Source organism: Cydia pomonella, chromosome 12 (genome assembly GCF_033807575.1).
Source record: "Cydia pomonella isolate Wapato2018A chromosome 12, ilCydPomo1, whole genome shotgun sequence".
Taxonomy (NCBI): Eukaryota; Metazoa; Arthropoda; class Insecta; order Lepidoptera; family Tortricidae; genus Cydia; species Cydia pomonella.
The window spans coordinates 20647900-20670130 of NC_084714.1; the positions used below are offsets into that span (position 1 = coordinate 20647900).

Below are 22231 nucleotides of genomic sequence, written 5' to 3' on the forward strand. Positions count from 1 at the left end.
GCTTTCGGAACACTTCGGATCGGTCCGCTCGGCCGGTCGGTAGCAGTCGCATTTGAGTTATTGCAAATTTCATTAAATTGATACGATAACGGATTTTTGCACCTGCAATCGATTTAAAACTGTAATGCGTTACCATAGAGCTTACAATGTTTTTAGTATTTTACCTATAAGGATGCGGCTAAATGATAATTCGCTTGCGAGTTTGAATTTGACGAACAAAAACGTATTTACTGTTTATTATTGTTGTGAAATGTTTGGTTTGGTTGACTTTCGCGGCAAACTAAATTAAGCACGAGTGAAGTTACTTATTTATCTTAAATTTAATAGTGAGCGAGCTAGTGTTTACAGTACATTCTCGTATCAGTATCATATCATAATTTTATTGATATACCCAAATAAAAATACTACCTAGTGACTCTCGATGGCGTTATCTCATTAATTAACAGATATTTTCTTTTATTTTTTATCTATGATGCATATTTTACGACTAAGTATAAAAATAAAAACATTAACAAAAACGATCTATCACATGGCGGTGACAAAACGCAATGCGTAATAGATCGACGCGCCGATATGATACGCCCTAGAGTCCTAACACTCGCTGCGTAATGTAGTTGGTACTGTGATGAGTGTGACGTTGCCATCACGCGCGCGCCCGCGCGCTGTATTCGTTCGGGTAATGTTTCGTTTCGAGTGATAAGTGATGTGATATCTCAGTGAAACATTACGTTTTCGAAAAAGTGATGTGATATATCATTACTTTTTGAAGCACTGTTTCGCGCATGTCTAATATAAATGAGACCGTAAAGAGGGGAAAGGCGGCAACTTATATATATATGCTTATTATATGGGGGGATCTAATTGGGAAATAGAATGCATCGCATACATACCTTCATATCCCATAAGGGACTCTTCATCCTCACTCTCTCTGCACCTCAACTCCTGGGCCAGAGGAGCCTTAATCTGCTTCGCTTATCTTAAGGCGGCTGAATGTATGACACCCGAGATCTGTGGGTAAAATTGCTCTATGAACATGGTATTCTCCAAACCATTAACCCCCACACATAAATCTATATATCTTACTAGTGAGCCCCATCTTACCCGGCCGGATGTAGGTTACATAATGCCAACTACCTAAGTAGCTGTATAGTCAAGGGGGCGTACCGCAGCCGAAACTGCCCCTTGCGTGCTGATAAAGGAGTAACTAGCGGCCGAAGCCACCTTACTCCTACACGGGGATAAAGGAGAACCTAGCAGCCGAAGCCACAGAACTCCTAACGCCTTTCTCTGGTTTCAAGGGGGCGTACCACAGCCGAAGCTGCCCCTTGCGTGCTGATAAAGGAGTAACTAGCGGCCGGAGCCACCTTACTCCTACACGGGGATAAAGGAGAACCTAGCAGCCGAAGCCACAGAACTCCTAACGCCTTTCTCTATAGTAGCCGCTCCCCTTACGGGGAGCATCTAGCAGCTAAACCTGCCATTCTCTTACACATTGATATAGGAGGATCTGCGGCCGAAGCCGCAGACTCCTACACAATCATAAGTCCCTAGTCCGCCTTACCTAAGATGGGCTCCCAATAGCTTCCACGTCAAGGTCACGTGGCAAGCTCGAACCAGAAAGGAATAAAGGAGATAATCGCACAGAGAAACCATACCACTACTGCGAGCTTTCACCAAGTAAATAAAATACTTAGCTTTAGATGATTCCGGACAGCTGTAGGCTTCCTCACTTTATATCACATTTTATAGAACTAGCGCGTTTCGCGCCATACTGAATCTAGCTTCACCAACTTACTACGTTGGTTAACTTACCACAGTTCCACCTAGAGGGCGCTGTTCGGTGTTGCCGCAGGTGAATTAGTATTGTGGCATCGGATTTTCGCGTCCGTCGCGACATAAAGGGCTGGAATCCAGAACAATAAAAAAAAACAAGAATTTGACACAATTTTAGGGATTGACAGGGCAAGCTATGCTGCCATCTGCGACGTACTCCAAACGGCCAACCCCATTGAGCTGTAGCGCGAATATCAAATAAGAAAATCGTTTACACCATAGAAAAAAATAAAACTTCAGTCGTGTCACTAGGAAATTTGAGGTTATACTCCAACGTATCCCCGAGGAGGACAAAAGTTGCCTGAGTGCTTACCGCGAACCTCGAACGGTGTTGCCTCCGTCTCACTTACGTACGAATTTACAAGTTAGACAGAGAGGCAACACGTCGAACGTGGTTCGCGGTAGGCCCTACAGAACTTAAAAAGAAAGAAAGCTATAAGAAAGATATGAGGACACCACGAGGTAATAGTGACATGGCGTAAGGATTAAAATATAATTCTCTGCCTATGCTCGAAGTAACAAGCCTGGCGAAACTTTCCAAGCCACAAACATCGAAAATCGAAATGATTATCTACCTCTCTATCACTCTTGCTTATTATAATGATTGAGAGACAACGAACTAAAGAAATCGTTCCCCTTATAGCCCAGATTAAGAAACGTACCTATGCAATAGGGTTGTTTCCATCTACAAATCTTAGGGCAGAATTGTATCCCAATAAATTCTTTTGGATTATAAGAACATATTAAACTACTTTTAGGGGACCTGTAATGACCATATTATTGTAAATATTTAATTTAAAATATCTTTTGCCACACGTCACGTGACCAAACTCGAAACGTCATTGAAGATTCTGATGACGTCACAACTGTCGGATTGACACTGTTGACAGTTAGGCGATAAACAACAAATGTCAGTTGACAGTTCGTATCTTCTACGGGTGTATGTAGTTATGTGTCAAAGCGTAAACTGTGACGTCACACAATTTTCAAAGAGCGTTTTGGGCGCGAAAGCATCTGTCAAAATATATTTTGTTCATTTATAACATTTAAAGCCGTTTTTAGTATAAAAGTTGAATTTTAGGCCAACTTTTAGTTAATATAGAACGTAATACAAGAGTTTCAAAAAATTGGAAACAACCCTATTCATCTCTCTACAGATTAGGTAACGTAGCGTCACAAATAGTAAAAGTTATTCAGTATAGTTTTAGATTGACATTTAGACGCAATAAAACGAATTTGCTTCTAAAACGGGAGTGAAACTGAAGTGCTTGTAGTGTCACCGTTCGCCGTGGCTAGTGATGGGCACCAAAATATTCTCAGACAGGAATATTCCCGGGAATATTAAAAAAAACAGGCTTTGAATGGAACACCATGGAAATAAAAAGATGATCTTCCTCGCAGAGTGTAATAATGGTCCAGCATTCGAACATTGTTGATTTTTGGCCGACTTTATTTGCTTGCTTGCACTTGCTTGAGGCTCTGGTGATATGCCGTCCACGAGAAATCATGAGTCATGACTGCCTATTACCTATTTTTATTAAGAAATAAAAATAATAAAATAAAATAAATAAATATTATAAGACATTATTACACAATTTTTTTTTTTTAATCGGATCACAACGGTAAGTTTCTTAAAGCTCTAGACTAAGTCCCACAGTAAGCTCAATAAGGCTTATGTTGAGGGTACTTAGAAAACACCCATGACTCAAGAACAAATATCAATGCTCATCACACGAATAAATGCATTTACCAGGATTTGAACCCGGGACCATCAGCTTCGTAGGCAGGGTCACTACCCACTACGCCAAACCGGTCGTCAAGAAATGATTTCCTCATGTTGCTCTAGTAAATAAACTGCTATCACTAGCGTACATGTACCGTACTATGTTTTATTTCTTTATTGATTCATCGATGTTAAATTTACTGTCGCTATTGTTATTATTTTCTATGGCACTTAGCGACCGACATACGTTTTTGTGAAAACTTAATTTATGGTATAGGGTAGGTATATTACTTACAATTTTTATTAGTAAATATCGACGATAATATTTCCACAAATATTAGACATTTATTTTTGAAGAAGAATATTTTCTTCAAAAAAGGAGTGTACAAGTTTTTAACCGGTCGGCAACGCGCATGTAATGTCTCTGATGTTGCAGCCGTCCATAGGCTACGGTGACTGCTTACCACAGGCGGGCCGTATGCTTGTTTGCGACCGAAGTGGTATTTAAAAAAAAAGAATGTTGCCATAAATTGTAAATATTGTAATGTGGTACGTCCCACATTTAAAATAAATGAAAATCAGTGTACTTATAACAAATATAGATGTATTAACAGTAAGCATGTTCCCACCTGAGAAAAAATCCCCAAAACAGGAACACCACTAGTGATCAAAAGGTTGGTCGTTGGCCGAACATCCTTGGCAAAAAGCCAGACCGTTACCTAAACGCTGACTGGCTGGTGCGGCCATTAGAGCTGTTTATGGAACACTTTTTTTTTTCGTTCGAAATTTAAATGCTCGTTTAAGATTTTGTGTTTGAATTCTAATCTAATTTATTCCATTTTGTTTGAATGTGTTTCTTTGTTGCAACAATAAATTGTGTCTACAGACTCTAAAATAAGATTAGGTTTTTCTTAATCGAAATTCAAAAGTTTTTGAAGTATCTTTGTTTGTAGTATTTCTGTTTTGTCTGGATGTATGTGTCCGCGGATCACTAAATTCCTAGGCACATCGTGAAAATCTTTGTCTCTTTCCCTGAGTGTATTTCTAAACAGTTTGGCCTTCGGGGATCAGAAGCAACCTAATGCTACCTACTTATCTATTGGTTTAATTTGACTACCGTCAAAACATTACACAGGAATATTACGTTTACGATCTACCTGAACTTACGATCGGCTGCCGACACATGTATTTATATTTATTGTTAGTAAATGAACATAAAGTTAGATTAATAAACTTGGATTATTAATATGTTGCAGAAAATTTATTGTCATATTGTACCTTCGCATAACAACCGTTGGCAGAATTACTTTTTGCATAAATTTGTTGGCATACTGTTATTTCGCTCAATTTTCTTAAGCAGAATGTATGTAAAATGTATAATTGTTGGTGCATTAAAGAATATTTACTTACTTACGATCAGGAAGTAAATGACATGTCATAACAGTTATTGTTTTCCATCGTATTGTTTACAAGTCGACCTCGTCGCTCTCTTTCTGTCATTGTGCAGTGCTCGGCCTTGAACGAGACAGACGGATAGACGCGAGTTCAACTTTTATTGTTATTGATACGGCCTTGCGCGGGGCAGGGCGAGCGAAATGTAATGCAAAAAATGTCTATGGTTGTAGTTTGTTTGTCTTTCTATCCATACTTCTAGACATAATGAGAAATCAGTTTTCTGACTCTATTATTGATTATTTGACGCTTTTTGTGGTAAACAAGGGAAAAAAGTTGCCGCTTTATGACAAATATGGGGGCAAGGGAGTGCCCCAGCCAAGCCGAGCAAAAAAGCGGCACGCCGTAGCATCCTTTTCTCGAAGCAGTTCAGGTTCAATGACTTGGCCATCGCATGAAAACATAAGGTATCTTACAAGTAATACATATTATATTAAATTAGATTGTTTAGTGCGATTACCAAGTCAATCTATTTAAAACATAAAAAAAAATATTGATATTCAATTCAATTCTTTATTACAGATAACAAATGTAGAATAACTGAGTTGCGAGACTTGGTTTTTTTATGGCATATTAAGGTAGAAGTACTAATGCTCGACACTGCACTAGTCACCGACATGGGCACTTTATTTCATGGAAATATAGATTAAATTTGAACAACGAATATTTTTCTGTATTCGAACTTAATCCTTGTCACTTTGACATAAAGTAATACCCATGTCGAGTACTAGTGCAGCGTCGAGCACTAGTACTTCTACCTTATTTTACTGTAACGATTTTTTATCTTGGTCTGTCTGTAATTTCTCCGAAACCTTAATGTTAACTGAACATACTTACCTTCTATTAGTAGATTTAAGGTCGTCTTTAATTGCCCTTCGTTTAATCCCTCGTGCTGAAACCGACTCCGTTTAATTATATGTATACTGTATACCTAATTATACGGCTACCACCAATTTAACACTGACATATTCGCTAGCGTGTGCGTAACTTACTTTATATGCATCTCGCTCGTACTCGTATATTAGTGCGAGCGAGATGTATAGAAAGTAAGTTACGCAGACGTTAGCGAATTTGTCAGTTTGACACTGCTAAGGCAGTCGTGGTAAGGCTACTGGTCAACACAAACATTTCACAACGTAAAATCAGATCTGAATCTGTTTCAAATTATTTATAGAATAAACTTGTATCGGACGTACGGACAGTACTAATAAGAAATAAAAATAAATAAAATTGTTTTATGGACTCTGGTCCATATACACATTAAAAATAAAATTACAAATAAAATAAAACTTAATAAAAATAAAAATCACAATTACAAATTAGAAACTAACTAATGAAAAATACATCTCAGATATTATTTAGGACCTTCCTCAAAAAACAGCGCATTATAAGGACTTCCCTTTAGATATTTCAATAATGTCGTCGAATATTATTAGAAGTTTCACTAAACAAGCAAGCAAAGGGATTGTGAATTTTCTAGGTATTTACGACATTGGCTTACTGCCATATGGATTCCTTTGAATTTCCTAAATTTGCATGTGCACAAAATCTAATTATTTGGCAAACATTTGTTGTGTTCCTTCCGCTACTTCACTCGAGTAGAAACGGTAACGTGTTATGGTACCTACTTATGGGGTATATGTAGGTACTCTTATTGACTTTACTCCATCTCAAAAATATTTTTACGGAAACAATGGCCTGATGGAAATATTTTTTAAATCCGATATCAGTTTAATTTTTTAATTCTTGGTTTTTTATGGCACTGGGGATCTCTTCATCGTCAGCTAATTATCAATTTTACTGACGTATCATGGGATCTCCAATATGGGAACATTACTCGCTAACTAAAGGCAATATCTTACATCACGATTGTGCTTCCACATTGGCTGTTAGGGGGCGTCCATTAATCGCGTCATACGTTTTTGGCTTGTTTTAGACCCCCCCCCCTCCCCCATGGTGATCTTTGGTGATATATTCAGGACCCCCCCCCCCATCCAATATGACGTGTATTTTTTTCGATAACTAAAGAACAGTTTTCTAACAAATGAACCTAAGTACACGTGTTTTGACAGTTTGGTTAATTGAAGGGCGGAAAACTATTATTTTTATTTTATTGACTATAATACAGTATAGCACAGATGAAAAAAAAAATACACGTGATACGTGTCCATACCCCCCCCCCCCGTCCCCTGTGGTGATCATTGGTGATTTTTTGCTGACCCCCTCCCCCCCCCCCCCCCTATACAATATGACGCGATTAATGGACGCCCCCTTATAAAATGTTATGGCTCCTCTACAAGATGGCCCAGCATAGGCCAGTCCAAGGGACGCAATTATGCGTTAGAGGGAGCAAGTGATATTACTATTTCATTCGCATAGCTGCGTCCCTTAGACTGGCCTACGCTGGACCATCGGTAGAGGAGCCCTTATATAACATTGTGTGACAAGAACAAATAAAATACTATCATGCTGTCCCTGTCACACCATGTTATATAACACTTAATAACAGCCAATGTGAGAGTACCATTATTTAGAGAGACCGTAGAGATCAACAGTCCTAACTATTTACATGTCTCTGACTTGTAATAAAAAGCTACTGCGCATTTGACTCATTGTGAATCTTATCACAAATCAATTTAAAATCAATGAATCACAATCGTCTGTTTTAATTACGCATGTATAATTGCGTCGATGGATATCGTTATTCCTACTAATATTACAGGCAAAAGTAAGTCTGTCTTGTCTGTTACTTCTTCGTGTTTAAACCGCTTTAGATGATGTTTGAGGCCCGGAAATAGTATTTTATATAATCTTGATATAATGAGAGCTTTTCAACCGAGAACCGTGTTTAGGCAACGAAGCTCGCAGAGTTGCCTAAGTAAGGCTCGAGATTGAAAATCTTGATTATATCACTATTGTATACAATACTTTTTATACGAGTCATCTAAAATAAGACTTTTTTTACTATAAAACCTAAATAATTATTGAAAATTGGTAAGTAGAAAAAAATGTATTAATACAACAGACATAAACTCCGCGACCCTGCGCCCCGCGCCCGTTTGGTCTTTTCTATGGGCGCGCGGCGGCGGCACGTGACTGGTCAATTTTTTTTTATAGTTGACTACAGCGTATCGAAAAGAATCTTATAGTTGAGTTGGGGGCCCATACATGAAAAGTACGCAATTATAGTTAGTTTGCTCTACAAAATAAAAGGACATATAGGGTAGTTTAATTGTATTTTTGACTGGGATACGAACATCGATGTCAATATGTCAGCTGCTATTGCTGTACGGAAGCTCGGAAGCCAGCCGAAAATATAAATCTAAAAACAAAAAAAATCCTTCTCTGTCACTCTTGCTATTCTTCGTCTTTCGGGTAACAGAGATGCAGATTGAGTTTCCAACTTTCGTTTGTTCGCGGTGAATACCACCAGAGCTCCACATTTTTACAAAATGTTGCGAAAATATCTATAATCAGTGCAGACACGCCCGCTTTGTAAAGTAACCGACTGAAAGCAAGCGTCGACCCGGAACAACACAACACAGGTCCAACCGACCAACGTATCGTGACCTCATACATTGTCCGCCATCTTTGATTACATGGTTCTATTCTAAATGGCCGTTTCAACGCATGATGGCTCGCTGTTCTATTTTTAAATCGGTTCTTATTTCAAATTTAAATGCATTTCAGTGCGTTCCATTTATTATATTTACGTTTGATGAGTTCGAGTGTGTTCAAAAATAAAGACCATAAATAATAGATTTAATCGTATAAGAAGAAGCATGAGAAGAATGAGAAGCGGTGGTAGCCGAGTGGATATGACGTCCGACTTTCAATCCGGAGGTCGTGGGTTCAAATCCTGGCTCGTACCAATGAGTTTTTCGGAACTTATGTACGAAATGTCATTTGATATTTACCACTAGCTTTTCGGTGAAGGAAAACATCGTGAGGAAACCTGCACACATCTGCGAAGAAATTCAAAGGTGTATGTGAAGTCCCCAATCCGCATTGGGCTAGCGTGGGGACTATAGCCCGAGCCCTCTTGCACATGAGAGGAGGCCTGTGCCCAGCAGTGGGACGTATATAGGCTGAATTATTATTATTATAATCGTATTTTAGGTTTTAATGCGCTGCATGTGTAACTTTTTAACCGCCGTAGTCTGGCACATAGGTAGGTATATAAGACATATAGAATATAATAGAATAGAATGGAATAGAATAGAATAGAATAGAATAGTTTATTGCATACCACATTACAAGCATATAGTCTGATAAATAAGACAAAACTTCGTGTAACTTCGTACCGGCGGCGACACAAGCACTTAATAAAAAAATCTAAGCGGTTAAAAGGTTAATTGTGACGTTATCTATGAAAAGGGACCTTATTGTCGATGGCGCTTCCGCCGTCATAAACGATGCTCCGATACAAATACAATGCTGCGTGACGCAGTGCGGAGTAAGCGCCATCGACAATAAGGTCCCTATTCCTAGATAATGCCACAATTAATGTTGGACATAATTTGGCCAACCGTCGTTTTCGAATGGAGTTTTCGAGAATACTTAAAAATATTTAATTTAATTACATACAGCAATATAACTATGCGCGTCCAATAGAGATAGCAACAGGCTGATCAATTTACGAAAATCTATCTGGAAAGCGTCTCTGCTTTAGCAGTTCGAATTATACTTGAATAGTTTTTATTTAATAATAATAAAATCATCATCATTTATTTACCAACTAAATTAAGTTCACATTATTTACCAGGGGCCCCCGCACTAGGTGAGACCTGTATCGCGGGGAATTTATTTAAGAGGATACGGGATCTAAGATTTAAATATTTTAGGTGAATATATCCGTCTCGCTAACGGAAGCGACTCCTAAAAGTAGTGCGATAAGGACAACGCTAGATTAGCGAAATTTTTTGCGTAAAAATTAAAAAAGAAACGGTTTCGTACTCGTCTGTTTCATCCTCCAAAACTTAACTAAATGTAACGAAATTTTGAGATCTAAATGATAATGAAATTATCTGTGTCGGACTGTTTTGCTTTTTAGGCTAATTGATTTCAGTTTTGAATACCATGCTTCTTTTTGAGGTCTAGTAACGTTTTTGCGAATATTTGAAGTGCACTAGCGCCATAAAAAACAAAAATATCAAAAAAAAATGTGATGGAAAAATTATTACTCTAGATCTCGAAAATCTCGAAAACCACGGAGGAAATTGTCGAGTACGTTTGTATGGAGAAATGACCACTCATGTTGCCTTTTAATTTATTAATGCACATCCACGTTACATTGATTATAACTTGCACTAGTTGCACTATATACTCATAGTTGAATATACAATACTTACCAGTATATGTGTTATGTTCTTCAGTGGTCATATTCTCTTTGATTTACGCGAAGCATACCTATACCTCTCCATTGGTAATCGTTGAATAAAAACAATAGCGACGTACGTACTTTTAGTCCTAACCACAACATAATACTGGTGTCATCGACCTCTACATGTAACCATTTTAACCTGACCCATCATGCCTAGTTCTACCTTATTACTGTTCGTGAATCGTGATCTACCCTTCCAAAATATATATACATGTGAGATTGTTTAGGGTCGGCAACGCGCATGTTATAGACGTCCATATAGGCGCTTCTTTGCCACCGATGTGGTATACAAAAATACACAATTTATTACAAATACAACGGCGATACACGTCATGTGCTTTTAGTAAGTTTGTCACCATTTTATTGTTTTTAAAACTACATAATTTTAGAATATAGGTACTGATGCAGGAAATCAGGACACGTGATAGGTATTGAAAGTATAGGGAATGAGATTATGCGATGAATAATTGAAAGAAAACTTAGTCAAGTGGGTATAAAACTATAAATATAGACGCGTCTAATAACGTCATCACCCGGGGCCAATTTCTCGAACGATATAGTCCACAAACTGTCAAGTCGTATGGTTACCATGGCAACACACATTACTAATAATATTAGCGTTATTAGACAAATATTATCTCATTAAAAACATTTGCATGTAAAATTTTGCCAAGACAAGACGAAACCATAAGGCTCGCACTGTCAAAAAGTTATCAGCTCTCTTGTAGAGCCAGGCTTCTAACTCTACACCTTAGTCAAAATATATGGCCATCGTGTAGAGGAGCCATAACCATCGCATGGCCGTCTCGCTGGTCCAGCGCTGGGTCATCGTGTAGAGGAGCCATAACCATCGCATGGCCATCTCGCTGGTCCAGCGCTGGGTCATCGTGTAGAGGAGCCATAACCATCGCATGGCCATCTCGCTGGTCCAGCGCTGGGTCATCGTGTAGAGGAGCCATAACCATCGCATGGCCATCTCGCTGGTCCAGCGCTGGGTCATCGTGTAGAGGAGCCATAATCATCGCATGGCCATCTCGTTGGTCCAACGCTGGGCCATCGTGTAGAGGAGCCATAACCATCGCATGGCCATCTCGCTGGTCCAGCGCTGGGTCATCGTGTAGAGGAGCCATAACCATCGCATGGCCATCTCGCTGGTCCAGCGCTGGGTCATCGTGTAGAGGAGCCATAACCATCGCATGGCTATCTCGCTGGTCCAGCGCTGGGCCATCGTGCAGAGGAGCCATTTATTATGCCACTCCGCGTACGTAGTGCCTAATTAAACGCAAAAATATTCAATCTCATATCTCCCAACAAAAATCAGATATTTTTGCGTGCTTCACTATACCAGGTATTATTGCAATTGGCTGTACAACACTAGGAACAGTATTATCTGATCCCAATATCGTGATCGTGTCTATAGTTTGGGTAACATTTGATGGATGCGTCACGACAGCTTAACGTACGTTGGTCGCAGACGTCATAGAAAATGCACTATGTCGTGATGACTCTAGTCTAGTATGGCTTCGGCGTAGTCTATCACGTAATGTCAGTAGTTGATCCAAATACGTGCAACTTCGACAAATAACGTTCGTAACTGTAGTTATTAGTTCAATAACTAATTACAATAATTTAACTGTTTCTGATTCCCGCACAGTATTGACAAATATATCTATAGGGGCCTTGATAGAAAACAGCAATGGATTAAATTCGCTTTTTTTTCGCCATCGCCCTACGCGACAATATTTCCATCTTCATCACTTAGATGGTAGGCAGTCCTCATCTGTGCGTTTCTCCAGGAACTTTCTGCCTCGCACAGCTAAACTGTGGAATGAACTGTTGCCTGCGGTATTTCCAGACCGATACGACCTTCAAACCTTCGAGAAAAGAGTCACGCGACTTTTCTAGCATCTGTCATCACGATACATTTTTCTATTCGTTTGGTGTTTGGCGTTATCATCTTTGACGACCTGTTTGGCCTAGTGGGTAGTGACCCTGCCTACGAAGCTGATAGTCCCGGGTTCAAATCCTGGTAAGGGCATTTGTTCGTGTGATGAGCATGGATATTTTGTTCCTGAGTCATAGGTGTTTTCTATGTATTTAAGTATTTATTCATATTTATATATTATATATATCGTTGTCTAAGTACCCTCAACACAAGCCTTATTAAGCTTACTGTGGGACTTAGTCAATTTGTGTAATAATGTCCTATAATATTTATTTATTTATTATTATCTTGGCTAGGCCAGGCCCTCAGGTCAGTCGTCATGGCCATCATCATCATCATCATCGTGAACTTAAGAGTTATTCTCTTGTCAGTGGAGTATCTTCCAGTTTTTCCTATCTTCCTCTTGCTCTTTGATTTTTTGATACGACATGACCTCTACCTTTCCTTTCACTTGATCTAAGTGATTGCGTCTGGCATTTCCTCTACATCGCTTGCGCCCTACCCTCCCCTCCAGGATAGTTTTAAAGAAGTGGTCTGTCTCATTTTCACCATTTGTCCGTTTTTCCGCGTCTATTTTCAATAGTGTTCAGAATAGCTCTTCTTTCACTCACTCTTTTTCACACACTCGTAACACTTTCTCATTCGTTATCTTGTCTCCAACTAATCGTCTCCAGCACCACATTTTAAATGCCTCTTATCTCTTAGGGTCATTGTTCACTTCCGTAGGTGGGCTATACTCCAGATGTACGTACACCTTAATCAGTAATTTCTTGTTTCTGCATGACGAACAGGATTTCAACAAATTGTTTCTTCTGGTTGAAAGCTTTTTGTGCAATAGCAATCCTTGCAAAGAGGTCTAAAAGCTGCCTAAATATTAAAAACGGTCCACCTGGTTTGGGGTATTGTTGAGAACTATTGGAGGATGATGTTTTTCATTTTATATTACAGTTGTAAGGGTTTTCATTTTCTTAGTGTTTATTTTTATCATGGCCAGCATTTTCTAAAACGTATACATATACCTAACTGCGAGAGTGATGCCTTACATGATATATGTTAAAATTGCAACCATCATATCTAGTACCTATTGAATGTGTATTTTTCGTCGCAATTGTTTTACATTACCTTTGTTCCAATTTTTACCGACTGAACGCAGTTTCTCGCACAATTTCCACAAATAACATTCATACCACGTTATATCAGTTTCTTTGATATCGGTAATTAACGATTTCCGGTATTGTTACTTCTTGATCCCGTAACATTATTTAAAATTATTATCTGACGTTTTCTGTGTTCAACTTGTCTTAGTAACAATTTAGTTGAAAATATCCATTTCAAGTTTAAATAAAGAACAGAGCAGAAGTTAAATAAAATAGACAACCGAATTCTTAGCGGCCAGTTGCCCCACTTAAAAGTTCACGAAACGAAACGCTTTGTTCGAAAATAGAATCACTTTTCAACCGTTCAACGGAATTCATTTGAATTTTATATTCTGAAATAGTTCGTTTGTATTGTAACATTAATGTTATCTGAATTACATTGTGTAACTGAAGAGTGTCATTTTTTTTTTCAAATGGATGTCCGTTAAATTTTATGTGCCGTTGAAAGGAATTTTAACAATTAAATAAGTAACACTATTCTTTTTTATAAGTTTTATGCAATAGGGTTACTTAAGTATCAATAATCAATATTCTCCAATAGCTCTATTGCGCAAATAGCGCAAACTGCAAGAGATCTGTAATTCTTAAAAATATTAGAGGGTGTCAAAAACTGGATTTGATTTCCTCGTGTTGATGTGAAGATTTTTTTGTGTTTCACATAGAGGCAAATTTTGTTAAACCCACGTGCCTTGAAACCCTCGCAACGCCCAAGATTCCACTTCTCGAACCACTCGCTACGCTCGTGGTTCAATTTTGTAATCTTTCGCTTTTACGGGTATCAATATTAGCATGAGCTGTTAAACAACAACTTTGCCCCCTTGTATAAAACAAATAACTAATATCTTCTTAAATTCTCCATTAATTAAAAAAACGGTCACAATAAATACGATTTTACCTTAAAAATATGTTTTGTAAGCAATATTAAATATTTAATTAGGAGAAACAAAAATACCTTACCTACCACGTTCAACCATCACAATAAAAAAAAATTCATCGCAACCATAATGTGTTTTGTAATGTTTAGTTTTAAGATATTTTTTTTATAATGTTTATGCTGGATTTGATATCGATACGTCAAATGCCACTAGTTGTCTGAAATATAGATTTTCATTTAATTTCATTAAAAACTTTGCTATGTACTCGTAAAAGTTGACCGCAGGCATACTAAAGTTTCCTCTTCCCATTATTCCCCTGTAACCGCCGACGATTCTAGTATAAACACATTATATATATAGGTCATCGCCATCGCGTGTCGAAACGCCCAAGTAGCATTTTACTCCATTTAAGAGTACACATTTAGTTCCCAGGTGTACTTGAAGCATTATTACAGTTCACTCGTGATGTATAAGCTGCATTATTGCTATTAATAACACCTATACCTGTCTAAGGGACTTATAGGAGGGTAGAGTTATACTTTTATACGACTGTTGGTGTTATAATACTCTAACAACTATCCTTTAGTCAGCCGTCTGACTAAGAGCATTATAGGAGGGTAGAGATACGGCAACCGCTGTTTAACAGCCTACTTGTACGATGTTGTAGAGCTAGCATTTTAATAGAACACACATGGTCATTTATAAAGCCAAAAGCTGTTATGTTTACTTGTTTGAGACTGTTATACAGCTAGTAGCTGTAGTAGGACTTGTTTGTGATCATTAAAATAACCTTTTTTTACTAGCTGTACAGAAGTGTTTAAATGGTTCGCATGTGCACTGTAGGCTGTTAAAAGGATTATATGTGTTGTCCATTAACATCAATAGCAGTTTATTTGTCCACAAGTACTACTCTAATTTGTTGTAAGCTGAAAATGAATGTGAATGTGATATTCTATTACACTTATCCCACAAGCTGTGTGTTTATATTACGTCGCGTGCAAAAATTTCTGAAAATGAATAACAAACCTTGGAAAATAAGAGCGAGAACCGGTGGAAGAAGAAAGGATCTCTAAAATTTCAGTATATTGAAAGAATTATACGATGATACACAATTGACCTAAACTACATCTTAAAGCTGTACATTAGTTCACATTAGAATAAATTTATAGACATTGGCTCTGTAGTGGTACAAATGTGGGACTTTATATAGGTAACAGCATTCTAACAGAACACATGTGAACCTATTATACGCTCACCGCATTAAATTGGAGTTATATCAGTTCACATAACCGTATTTCATTTCCACCATTTTGTTCTGCGTAACCTAAAATATTTACCAAATAAATCTCCAAAATTATCATGCAGATTTATCACAAAATACGCAGATAGAGCGATTGAGTTTTGGTTTCATGCTATAATTAATTACCGTAGTATAATTATAATGCCAATATAATGTCAAAAACTGAAAATTGTTGATTTCCTCTCAGCCAGTTTTAAATATTTTAAAATGAATATCGCGTTTTTACAGAGGCGCGTGAATATTTTAGCTGTAAATATGTATACATTTCACGATAAACTTGCATTCCCATAGCATTTAACATTATTAAGAATTTAAAACAGGTACTTTACCGCGTGTTATCATAAAATTTATCCAAAGGATATCCGCCGGTGTTTCTGATGGCACACAAAAAACCAAACTTAATGAGGAATAAATAAAATAAAGAAATATAATGGACCCACGTGAATTTTAGGTAGCACTGGAGTACTTTTGTCGGATTTTATAACTGTGATAGCTGTGTATTTAGCCACTTGTTACTCTTTATTACACTCATGTACGTTGTATGGTTCACACTGCGTCCCATATAGTGCCATTAGTCAGCCTTAAGTCCGATGTTACTACTTAAACTGCTATTATAATGCTATTATACTGCTAATGTACAGCCATAGTGAACTTAAGGCTGTCTAATTTGTGCCCAAACTGGTTCTATAAGAGCATTATAGCAAGCTATACAGCTCTTATACAGCTGACTTACACAGCTTGTGGAGTACATGTGAACGACTAGACATCTCATATAGAACCCCGAATGCTACTTGGGCGGTCTGTTTATTTTTACTTTTTATTACCTTTCAATTTTCAACCTGAAATAAACCTATTTATAACTTAACAGGTGCGGTGGATTGATGGATAATCAAAATAATCGTTGCGCTCGCCCTCAGGGAGGCCCACGGCGCCATTTTGCAGTGATTCTGACCATATATACAGCCCTTGATACATTACCGATCAGTGTTGGCCGAAACTTTAACGCAATTGACCATTAACCATTTCAAATTGAACCGTAAACTGTAAACGTCCGTTACGGTTTGCGGTTCAATTTATAATGGTTATGTTCAATTGCAATTAACGTTCGGCCAACACTGCGGTAGCATCATGGTTTCCTTTTTATCACTTGTCACTATGCCCGTCACTTTCCCGCTTAAATACTTGTAAGAACGTGACAGACATGGTGACAAATGATAAAGAGCCGACAATCTTAGCCCTATAGGTATCGATACAGTCATGGCTCGTGGCGTGGCAGTCGTGGCATCCCTGACAGCTGCGTCACCGTACTCAAATAATATAACGCCTGCGTCGTATAACGCGTTCTCTTTCTATGCTCAATAGATTGTGCCTTAGTGCGGTTTCAGACTAGCGTATGTTACGCGTATACGGTCGTTTCGGTGATACGAGCGTATTACGCGGATCACATTTCCCTCCATTTGGTTCTTACAAGCTTACACGCTCGTGCACGTACGCTCTCCTATATGCCCTTAATGACTGCTCCGAGCAGTCGGGAGACCAGGCGAGGGCGCCGGAACTATTGACTGAGATATCACCGACACCGACTAGGCACTTACGAGTATCAACATACTTATTTGACCTTAAGAAATACTTGCCAATAACCGTTTTTCTTTGGAAACTTGAGACTTTCCTTTCCATTTTCCAGCCCTCTTATTCCGGGCGATATAGGTCAGGTCGGCAACGACCTACTTACCGACGCCGTATTTCTGGCCGCTTCCCGCTTGCCCAACCGATGAATAAAGTATTAACGAATTACGATATAAGTAAGTACTATTTCTTTTGACCACACTTAGTACAGTGAAGGTCCACTCTAAAATATTGAAACGTACAATTACCAAAAATATATGTTCACAACCGTATTGCTTATACATGAAGGTAATAGACTAATAGTGTATATGTAGATATTTTGGATATCTAAAGTAGATTCAAATTTGAGTTCAGATTATATGCATTAAAATATTTTATATTAGCCCTCAGTAAAGGAAAACATCCTGAGGAAACTATGCGTAATATATCTGCGAAGTAATCCAAAAATGTCCATAATCTGCATTGTGCTAGCGTGGGAACTATTGGGCTATGATACAATAAGAGGAAGCCCGTGCCCAGCAGTAGGCATGATGAAGGATCTTATGGGTAACGGTTACAATTTCGCTCACATGCTTACTTTTACCAAAGATAAAGAAACTGGTATACCTATATTAAGTTAATTAGTGCTAGTACTGGCCCAAATGAACTGAAACGTGACTTTATACCTAATTGCCTTCGCTAATCATAACCACGATTCCGCAATAATGACATATTCACAGTAATATTACTGCGGTTCTCTAATATTTCAGACATATAACATTTCACTGCGTAGCTGCTAGGCCTCGTCGGAGGCGACCGAGCGGAACGCTTTTGATCAAGTTAGGTTAAAATGTCTAATTAGAAAATTAAATTATCTGTTATTATACGAACACTACTCCTGATTAGTATATCATGCAGGACATAGTAAGCTTAGAATGCTCACTCCATACTTAGATAAACCCATTTATAAAAAAAGGTATAAGCGAGCTTTGCGCAAACTTATTTTTACTGTGATTGACCTAAGCTTAATAAGTATTTCTAGTAATAATACGTTTTAACATACCTCCAATACAGCTTATTAGTATTAAGTAAGGAAACTGATGTATGGAGTGAGCACTCTAAGCTACTTATTTCTGTATGGTCTGAGTCACTTTACTGCGAGTACAACTTACATTGTGACGCGGCTGCGCACGCGCCGATCCGAGCGCCATTACAGTGAAAGCGAGAAAGCTAGCTCGTCTAAGGGCACCGGCTAATGATAAATCGTTTTTGTTTCCACTTCTTTGTCTGCTCGATTTCTTATACTTAGGTATGTATAACTCATTTATAATTCTTGAATTTAAACGGTAAGCTCTCAATGGGAATTCTAATGAAGAATGATGCCTGGTCCTTGTTTTTAAGATACCGGTATTTTATTTCACACAAATTAACCGGTATTCCATTTTGGTATAGTTGTACTCTGTCGCTTTTTAGCGATAAGACCGCCTGTTGTTACTTGGCTCTATTTTCCTTTAAAATGTATTTGTATTTAGTTTTACATGTATGTAAAATGTATAATGGTTGGTGCAATAAAGAATATTTACTTACCTACTGATAATGATCTCTGCTTGAAAATTGACAGCCAGGCCGTCTGAGCATGCCGTGCCAACATCATGTATTACGAGTATAACTTAAGATAATGTTATAGGCATTCCAAACTTGAAGCGCTTACCTTGTGACAAATTGTACATGTTGCCTTTAGTCGCACCTGGGCAAGCGAGCTCCCGCTCATCGATAGAGAAAGAGACAAGCTCATGATTAACAACGAGTATGACAAAGATGAATGAAATGCGAAAATTAATCAGAAATAACAGATTTGTTCGTAGGTATAGAAATATATATAGGAGTATTTTTTGTGCTTCTTATGTTTGTCTATAGTTATAATATATAGCGAGAGACCAAAACTGTAGTTAAACGAAAATTGTATAGAAACATCGTAGTGATATCTGAAATTTATTGTAGACTTAGGTATAACACTCAAATCCTTCGCCAAATTATATGTACACTCCGTAATACATATATGAATAACTAAATAGTGCCCTTGGCTCCTTTGATCCTTACTATATAGGTACAGTAAATAACTCGTTGTGTTGTAACCTTAGCTCCGCACGCGTGGAATTCGGTCTGCGTCATTTCTCCTCCCTTCAGTCGGAGGGTGGGTTTCCATGTCCCTCCCCAGGATTTAAGTTGAAGTTTTGTATTATATTCATTAACTAAATGTTAACAATTTTTTTTTCAATCCATTGATTTAATTTAAATTCGCCCCAATCACTATCTATGCTAACCGGCTTTCAGAAACTAGAAATGTGTCAACAGCATTTTGAATCCTGAACATATGTTTCAGCTATGAAAAAAAATGTTTTTTTTTTATACTACGTCGGTGGCAAACAAGTACACTCCAGCTGAGTTACATACGCGTTGCCGACCCTAAACCCGCCCCCCTCGTTGAGCTCTGGCAACCTTACTCATCGGCAGGAACACAGCACTATGAGTAGGGTCTAGTGTTATATATTATATTGTTTAGGTGGTATCCGCTCATACTTTAAAAACGTTATGGATTGCTGGGGATTTTAACATAACGAGGGATAAGAACATTCATGTATTCATTAAAATGCAAAATTGTAGTAAATTTTGCCTATTTTAACCTACTTCATAAAAGTAAGAGGTTAACAATACGACCGTTTTGGTTTTGCAATTAATATATCTTCAAATAACATATAAAGAAGACAAACAATATCATTTGTGGAAGTGAAATAAAGTTAATATTTCCTACCCCGACTTTGCTAAACTCTGAATTTGTTTCATCTTAATTAACCGCGCACATACAAGAAATCCTTTACTGTCCATGCCGTTAAGTTATGGAACGAGATTCCAGTGTCCGTGAGGCAATCCCAATCTGTAGCATCACTCAAGGAGAAGCTTAAAAAATTGTGGCTTTCCGATACTTTGGTTACGACTTCCTAGTTCCATTGAGTACTTCTACTTTTTTAATTTCCTTTATTTTCTGGTTCGAATTCATATCTATTTATATTATATATTGGATATTTATTTATTTTTATTTATATATATATGTATGCATTATTTTATGGTTATTTTTTTATCTATGTATATTTGTATCAATGTGTATTCAAAACGTGCATTTCATTAATTTCAGTGATTGTACACTTTTGTTTGTGTTTGTCATTCATTCACCGTTACTTCTGTTTTACTCATTTCCTCAAAGGTTAACTGGAAGAGATCCCATACAGGGATAAGTTCGCCTTTGTTGTATTTAATTTACTCTGTAACTGTGTTTTTCGTGTTTTTATTTCTATGTACAAACAAAGTATATACATGCATACATACATTAACCTAGACATCTACCGAAAACGTTGACCTTTACATAACTAGAAGCAATTTAATTTCCATTTTCAAAAACTTGTTACTACACTAGGCCATTGAAATGGTAAAAGCTGGTTAATGAGCTATTCCTAATGAGCCTCAAAGACGTAGAATAGTTGGCAACCACAATAGCTGCGGAAACGTCTCTTAGGCACGTCACTCTTTCATCTGGATAGCATGAATGTGTGCAAAAAATTTAAAATCATGAGCGTTGCACAAAGGACTAGCATATTATGTTGAAAATAATCCCTGACCTTGTTAAGTATTATAATTAGGCTTTTCGAAATCTAAAAAAGAATTATTAGCTAGGCCCTTACAATTACATATCTGTCCGTGTATGTAAAAATAGAAAACATACAATTGTCAGTAATTTCTTCGGCATAGTAGTTCTTCATTCAACCACATCCGTAGGTTTGATATGAGTAATGGGCATCCGTTTGCGGTCGAGCGTTTAGGTTTTGGTTCAATGATACCATCGTCATTAGCATCACCCAGCCAGTTTAGACCACCCAAGTTTTTGCAAATTACAAGCTTTTATTTAACTTGTAATGTTATGCAAGTTAAATTTGATCCACTTCCCGGTATACAATGTAATATTATGGTGCCAACGAGCTGATCTGATGATGGAGACAGGAGATTGCCATTGGAACTCTGTGATAAAACAACGCAACCTAATTGTGTTTGGGGTTGAATTTTCTCAATGAGTATTAGTTGCTGTGGAAAGAAAAGTACAGTTAGCGATAAAAGCTTGCATCAAAATGAAATTTTTGACAATGAAACCTATTATTCGATATAGTTAGATCTGGATTTACCGACAGTTTATTGCGTTTTTGTCATACATTTTGCAGTGTAAATGGTAATTCATGTCTTTGGGCATGATGGCCGATCCCTTATAAGCTGCAAATAGTATCCACTAAACTATATTTTTATATCCCATACTAAATTGTATGATTGTTTACCTCACCCTCAGTTTTTCCGACCGATCACCGATGTGTCATTTTAGTGCAAAATTAGCACTAAAACGGGATGCTTAGCTAGTAAATAGGCCAGTATCTGGAATATAAAACACAGGTTAGTTCAAATATCCACTCGAGGGCGGTCTCGCTGCTCAATTCCATGTCCAGTCCTCGTGTTTGTGTACACGTGGACTGGACACGTGTTGGTAGTTTAGGACGACAGCTAATGTTGTTTCGAAATAGTTGTAAGTTCTGAATTAAATATGATTGTTAATTACACATAAATTGTTATTGACAATGTCATAATTGTGATTTTTATTGTTTAGGCTTTTCTTAATGTCCTTATATTTATAGCGATTAATGACTCTAAATTTAAGTATTTTAATAGTATTTCATTTTGAATGTTTATATTGTTTGATTATATCATTCAAGTCCAAGTTGCTTATAGTAATGTATCTGTAAAGCTTGTGTACCTATAATAATAACTCCACGGCCGATTCGGCCACGGCGACTGCTATCAACTCCGTTGCTGTCTCTGGTGTGCTCGCAAGTGACTGATGTAGCCGATCTTGCTACCAAAAG

General features: G+C 37.6%; 2 protein-coding genes across 3 annotated transcripts in view; one reads left to right on the forward strand and one right to left on the reverse strand.

Annotated features, from left to right (window-relative positions):
• LOC133523817 (zinc finger protein ZFP2-like) overlaps positions 1 to 22231 on the reverse strand; it is a 104131-nt gene that overhangs the window by 31013 nt on the left and 50887 nt on the right. The window lies entirely within an intron of this gene.
• LOC133523821 (F-box only protein 32) overlaps positions 1 to 22231 on the forward strand; it is a 57322-nt gene that overhangs the window by 26389 nt on the left and 8702 nt on the right. The gene's annotated exons all lie outside the window — the stretch shown is intronic.